This window comes from Salvelinus namaycush, unplaced genomic scaffold (genome assembly GCF_016432855.1).
Source record: "Salvelinus namaycush isolate Seneca unplaced genomic scaffold, SaNama_1.0 Scaffold302, whole genome shotgun sequence".
Lineage (NCBI taxonomy): Eukaryota > Metazoa > Chordata > Actinopteri > Salmoniformes > Salmonidae > Salvelinus > Salvelinus namaycush.
In genome coordinates this window covers 1-7230 of record NW_024059920.1, presented here as the reverse complement: position 1 = coordinate 7230, position 7230 = coordinate 1, and positions in this window count along the sequence as shown.

Genomic DNA, 7230 nt, shown 5'->3' with positions numbered 1-7230 from the left:
ACATCTGTGATCCTGAAACCCTGCCCCTCGTGCAGTGGCTCATTTCAATGTACCCACTCTCTAGGGGAGACGGACGGAGCACGGACCCCTCATTTCAATGTACCCACTCTCTAGGGAAGACGGACGGAGCACGGACCCCTCATTTCAATGTACCCCCTCTCTAGGGGAGACGGACGGAGCACGGACCCCTCATTTCAATGTATCCACTCTCTAGGGAAGACGGATGGAGCACGGACCCCTCATTTCAATGTATCCACTCTCTAGGGAAGACGGACGGAGCACGGACCCCCATGCCAAAGCTCTCCCCTCAGCACTTTTCACGAGAAACTGAGACAGGAAGACCTACTTCCAGTCGCCACCAAGCACCGTCTCCAAGTCCTGTTGTGTTACCACTGCCCGTTTGTCTTAACAAGTCTCTGTCACATCCCGGAATCTTGCCGGAGGGCACAGAGCGAAAATAAGACAAAGGGGCAACTCACTCTAACGTCACCAGAGGGCGCTACATCACCACTGGTGAACGACTGTGGGCGACACGTCGCAAGAGCAGTGGACTGGCGGGTTCATGTCCACGGTTACAAAGGTATACAGACTGCACTGCACTGCCACCCGTTTTCAGTGGAGTTCTGATTTTATTAACGAATAGAGACGAAGGACCTCTGCTCTCTCTCATAGTAACACCAGCAGCAGAGAGACACTGAGGCTTCTACTCCTGGGACTTCCTGATTCCTAAAGGAGGCGGGGCCAGTCTGGACCTACGGCTCCTCCACAGCTACACCTCATGTTTACGCTCAATGTCTCGCTTCTCTTCGTCGAGGTGACCGGTTCACTTCAGTCCACCTGCAGGACGCTCATTTTCACATAAGCATTCTGCCAGCACACAGGGAGGTTTCTCAGGTTTGTCTTTCAAGGTACAGCCAACAAATACCCCCTAAGAATATATATATATACACATTTCAAGATACCTTGCTTTTCCCTTCGTGCTAGCCTTAGCTCCCTGTATGTTCAAGTGTGGGAAGGTGGTTCTAGAACCGTTGAGCGTTTCTCACACAGACAAGCGCCTGCTTTGTTCACCTAACCCTAACCCTTAACCCTAACCCTAACCCTAACCCCCTAACCCTAACCCCTAACCCCCTAACCCTAACCCCTAACCCCTAACCCTAACCCTAACCCCTAACCCCTAAAGCTAACCCTCTATCTTGGTTTCAGGAACTCCCCTAGTGTCATTAAGGAAGGTGGTGACAACACCACTCACACGGTGGGGGCGGTGTTCACGAGGGAAGAGCAGCTCCGCCACGCTCATATAAATTACCTCCCACTGCTGACAGTGTTTCATGCATTGATACACTTTCTGCCCTTCATTGGAAACTGTCACATGGTGTCAGGACAGACAATATGGCTGTGGTGGGTTTGGTGTGGAGGGGGCCAGGGAGACACTCATTGTCAGCTTCCAACACAGACTAGATGTCAAGGCACTCCTACTGTCACTACTGGCAGCTCATGTCCCAGTCGTACTGAATGTAGGAGTCGGACATGTTGTCCGGAGGGTCCATCCAGGCCAGTTCAGCCATGACGCCCACCATCTCAGATGGCTCTGAACTTGTTTCTGTAGTTAGAAACAGAGAAGATTAAAAAACCCTGTAATATTATTTTGTTGAAGTATAATTTCAATCTCTGAGTAAGTAATTGACTGCACCAAAATTGCCCATTTGAATTAATAGGATTCATATAATATTTAATAAATATACCTAACATCCCATTTGCACCAAACTGTATTTTAAAGAATGAGTAAGACATGAAGATTCCAAAGAAATGGTCAAATGCCACCCACAGACCCCCCCCCCCCCCCCCCCCCCCCACAATCCCAACCCAACAATGAGTATCTAGTATAGTAGCTAGTACCTTATAAACGGAGTATCTAATATAGTAGCTAGTATCATATAACAGGAGTATACAGTATAGTAGCTAGTATCTTATCACCGGAGTATCTAATATAGTAGCTAGTATCATATAACAGGAGTATCTAATATAGTAGCTGGTATCTTATAACCGGAGTATCTAATATAGTAGCTAGTATCATATAACAGGAGTATACAGTATAGTAGCTAGTATCATATAACCGGAGTATCTAATATAGTAGCTAGTATCTTATAACCGGAGTATCTAATATAGTAGCTAGTATCTTATAACCGGAGTATCTAATATAGTAGCTAGTATCTTATAACCGGAGTATCTAATATAGTAGCTAGTATCATATAACAGGAGTATCTAATATAGTAGCTAGTATCTTATAACCGGAGTATCTAATATAGTAGCTAGTATTATATAACAGGAGTATACAGTATAGTAGCTAGTATCATATAACAGGAGTATCTAATATAGTAGCTAGTATCTTATAACCGGAGTATCTAATATAGTAGCTAGTATCATATAACCGGAGTATCTAATATAGTAGCTATTATCTTATAACCGGAGTATCTAATATAGTAGCTAGTATCATATAACAGGAGTATACAGTATAGTAGCTAGTATCATATAATAGGAGTATACTGGTCTAAAGTAGTGCACTTTACAGGGAATATGATGCCTAAGGGCCCTGGTCAAAAGTATGCACATTTTCGAACAAAACATAAGTGTATGTATAACCTGATGTTATAGGACTGTCATCTGATGAAGCTTATCAAGGTTAATGAAAAATTATATATCTTTTGCTGGTTTGTCACGATCGCTAACTTTTACTACTGGGGAATGGCTTGTGTTTCTGGCTATTGTGGTAAGCTAATATAATGCTATATTTTGTTTTCGCTGTAAAACACTTAAGAAATCGGAAATATTGGCTGGAATCACAAGATGCCTGTCTTTCATTTGCTGTACACCATGTATTTTTCAGAAATGTTTTATGATGAGTATTTAGGTATTTGACGTTGGTGTCTGTAATTATCATGGCTGCTTTCGGTACAATTTCTGATTGTAGCTGCAATGTAAACTATGATTTATACCTGAAATATGCACATTTTTCGAACAAAACATAGATTTATTGAATAACATGTTATAAGACTGTCATCTGATGAAGTTGTTTGTTGGTTAGTTTGGTTGGTTCTTGGTTAGTTAGGTTGGCTTTGTGCATGCTACCTGTGCTGTGAAAAATGTCTGTCCTTTTTTGTATTTGGTGGTGAGCTAACATAAATATACGTGCTGTTTTCGCTGTAAAACATTTTAAAAATCGGACATGTTGGCTGGATTCACAAGATGTGTACCTTTCATTTGCTGTATTGGACTTGTTAATGTGTGAAAGTTAAATATTTCAAAAATATATATTTTGAATTTCGCGCTCTGTCTTTTCAGTGGAATGTGGGAGGAGTTCCGCTGGCGGAACGCCAGAGTCAGACAGGTTAAGGGCCTTGGTCTAAAGTAGTGCACTATACAGGGAATATGATGCCATAGGGCCTTGGTCTAAAGTAGTGCACTATACAGGGAATATGATGCCATAGGGCCCTGGTCTAAAGTAGTGCACTATACAGGGAATATGATGCCTAAGGGCCCTGGTCAAAAGTAGTGCACTATACAGGGAATATGATGCCTAAGGGCCCTGGTCTAAAGTAGTGCACTATACAGGGAATATGATGCCATAGGGCCTTGGTCTAAAGTAGTGCACTATACAGGGAATATGATGCCATAGGGCCCTGGTCTAAAGTAGTGCACTATACAGGGAATATGATGCCTAAGGGCCCTGGTCAAAAGTAGTGCACTATACAGGGAATATGATGCCATAGGGCCTTGGTCTAAAGTAGTGCACTATACAGGGAATATGATGCCTAAGGGCCCTGGTCTAAAGTAGTGCACTATACAGGGAATATGATGCCATAGGCCTCTGGTCAAAAGTAGTGCACTATACAGGGAATATGATGCCTAAGGGCCCTGGTCTAAAGTAGTGCACTATACAGGGAATATGATGCCTAAGGGCCCTGGTCAAAAGTAGTGCACTATACAGGGAATATGATGCCTAAGTGCCCTGGTCTAAAGTAGTGCACTATACAGGGAATATGATGCCTAAGGGCTCTGGTCAAAAGTAGTGCACTATACAGGGAATATGATGCCTAAGGGCCCTGGTCTAAAGTAGTGCACTATACAGGGAATATGATGCCTAAGGGCTCTGGTCAAAAGTAGTGCACTATACAGGGAATATGATGCCTAAGGGCCCTGGTCAAAAGTAGTGCACTATACAGGGAATATGATGCCATAGGGCCTTGGTCTAAAGTAGTGCACTATACAGGGAATATGATGCCATAGGGCCCTGGTCTAAAGTAGTGCACTATACAGGGAATATGATGCCTAAGGGCCCTGGTCAAAAGTAGTGCACTATACAGGGAATATGATGCCATAGGGCCCTGGTCTAAAGTAGTGCACTATACAGGGAATATGATGCCTAAGGATCCTGGTCTAAAGTAGTGCACTATACAGGGAATATGATGCCTAAGGGTCCTGGTCTAAAGTAGTGCACTATACAGGGAATATGATGCCTAAGGGTCCTGGTCTAAAGTAGTGCACTATACAGGGAATATGATGCCTAAGGGCCCTGATCTAAAGTAGTGCACTATACAGGGAATATGATGCCATAGGGCCCTGGTCAAAAGTAGTGCACTATACAGGGAATATGATGCCATAGGGCCCTGGTCTAAAGTAGTGCACTATACAGGGAATAGGGTGCCATAGGGCCCTGGTCTAAAGTAGTGCACTATACAGGGAATATGATGCCTAAGGGCCCTGGTCTAAAGTAGTGCACTATACAGGGAATATGATGCCTAAGGGCCCTGGTCAAAAGTAGTGCACTATACAGGGAATATGATGCCATAGGGCCCTGGTCTAAAGTAGTGCACTATACAGGGAATATGATGCCATAGGGCCTTGGTCTAAAGTAGTGCACTATACAGGGAATATGATGCCTAAGGGCCCTGGTCAAAAGTAGTGCACTATACAGGGAATATGATGCCATAGGGCCCTGGTCTAAAGTAGTGCACTATACAGGGAATATGATGCCTAAGGGCCCTGGTCAAAAGTAGTGCACTATACAGGGAATATGATGCTTAAGGGCCTTGGTCTAAAGTAGTGCACTATACAGGGAATATGATGCCTAAGGGCCCTGGTCTAAAGTAGTGCACTTTACAGGGAATATGATGCCTAAGGGCCCTTGTCAAAAGTAGTGCACTTTACAGGGAATATGATGCCTAAGGGCCCTGGTCTAAAGTAGTGCACTATACAGGGAATATGATGCCTAAGGGCCCTTGTCAAAAGTAGTGCACTTTACAGGGAATATGATGCCTAAGGGCCCTGGTCTAAAGTAGTGCACTATACAGGGAATATGATGCCATAGGGCCCTGGTCTAAAGTAGTGCACTATACAGGGAATATGATGCCTAAGGGCCCTGGTCTAAAGTAGTGCACTATACAGGGAATATGATGCCATAGGGCCCTGGTCTAAAGTAGTGCACTATACAGGGAATATGATGCCTAAGGGCCCTGGTCTAAAGTAGTGCACTATACAGGGAATATGATGCCTAACGGCCCTGGTCTAAAGTAGTGCACTATACAGGGAATATGATGGCATAGGCCCTGGTCTAAAGTAGTGCACTATACAGGGAATATGATGCCTAAGGGCCCTGGTCTAAAGTAGTGCACTATACAGGGAATATGATGGCATAGGCCCTGGTCTAAAGTAGTGCACTATACAGGGAATATGATGCCTAAGGGCCCTGGTCTAAAGTAGTGCACTATACAGGGAATATGATGGCATAGGCCCTGGTCTAAAGTAGTGCACTATACAGGGAATAGGGTGCTATAGGCCCTGGTCTAAAGTAGTGCACTATACAGGGAATAGGGTGCTATAGGCCCTGGTCTAAAGTAGTGCACTATACAGGGAATAGGGTGCTATAGGCCCTGGTCTAAAGTAGTGCACTATACAGGGAATATGATGCCTAAGGGTCCTGGTCTAAAGTAGTGCACTATACAGGGAATATGATGCCTAAGGGCCCTGGTCTAAAGTAGTGCACTATACAGGGAATCTGATGCCTAAGGGCCCTGGTCTAAAGTAGTGCACTATACAGGGAATATGAGGCCTAAGGGCCCTGGTCTAAAGTAGTGCACTATACAGGGAATATGATGCCATAGGGCCCTGGTCTAAAGTAGTGCACTATACAGGGAATATGATGCCTAAGGGCCCTGGTCTAAAGTAGTGCACTATACAGGGAATATGATGCCATAGGGCCCTGGTCTAAAGTAGTGCACTATACAGGGAATATGATGCCATAGGGCCCTGGTCAAAAGTAGTGCACTATACAGGGAATATGATGCCTAAGGGCCCTGGTCTAAAGTAGTGCACTATGTAAGGGAATAGGGTGCCAGCTCTGGTCTAAAGTAGTGCACTATACAGGGAATATGATGCCTAAGGGCCCTGGTCTAAAGTAGTGCACTATGTAAGGGAATAGGGTGCCAGCTCTGGTCTAAAGTAGTGCACTATACAGGGAATATGATGCCTAAGGGCCCTGGTCTAAAGTAGTGCACTATGTAAGGGAATAGGGTGCCAGCTCTGGTCTAAAGTAGTGCACTATACAGGGAATATGATGCCTAAGGGTCCTGGTCAAAAGTAGTGCACTATGTAAGGGAATAGGGTGCCAGCTCTGGTCTAAAGTAGTGCACTATAGAGGGAATATGATGCCTAAGGGCCCTGGTCTAAAGTAGTGCACTATGTAAGGGAATAGGGTGCCAGCTCTGGTCTAAAGTAGTGCACTATACAGGGAATATGATGCCTAAGGGCCCTGGTCTAAAGTAGTGCACTATGTAAGGGAATAGGGTGCCAGCTCTGGTCTAAAGTAGTGCACTATACAGGGAATATGATGCCTAAGTGCCTTGGTCTAAGGTAGTGCACTATACAGGGAATAGGATGCCAGCTCTGGTCTAAAGTAGTGCACTATACAGGGAATAGGGTGCCAGTTCTGGTCTAAAGTAGTGCACTATACAGGGAATATGATGGCATAGGCCCTGGTCTAAAGTAGTGCACTATACAGGGAATATGATGCCTAAGGACCCTGGTCTAAAGTAGTGCACTATACAGGGAATAGGGTGCCAGCTCTGGTCTAAAGTAGTGCACTATACAGGGAATATGATGCCTAAGGGCCTTGGTCTAAAGTAATGCACTATACAGGGAATAGGGTGCCAGCTCTGGTCTAAAGTAGTGCAC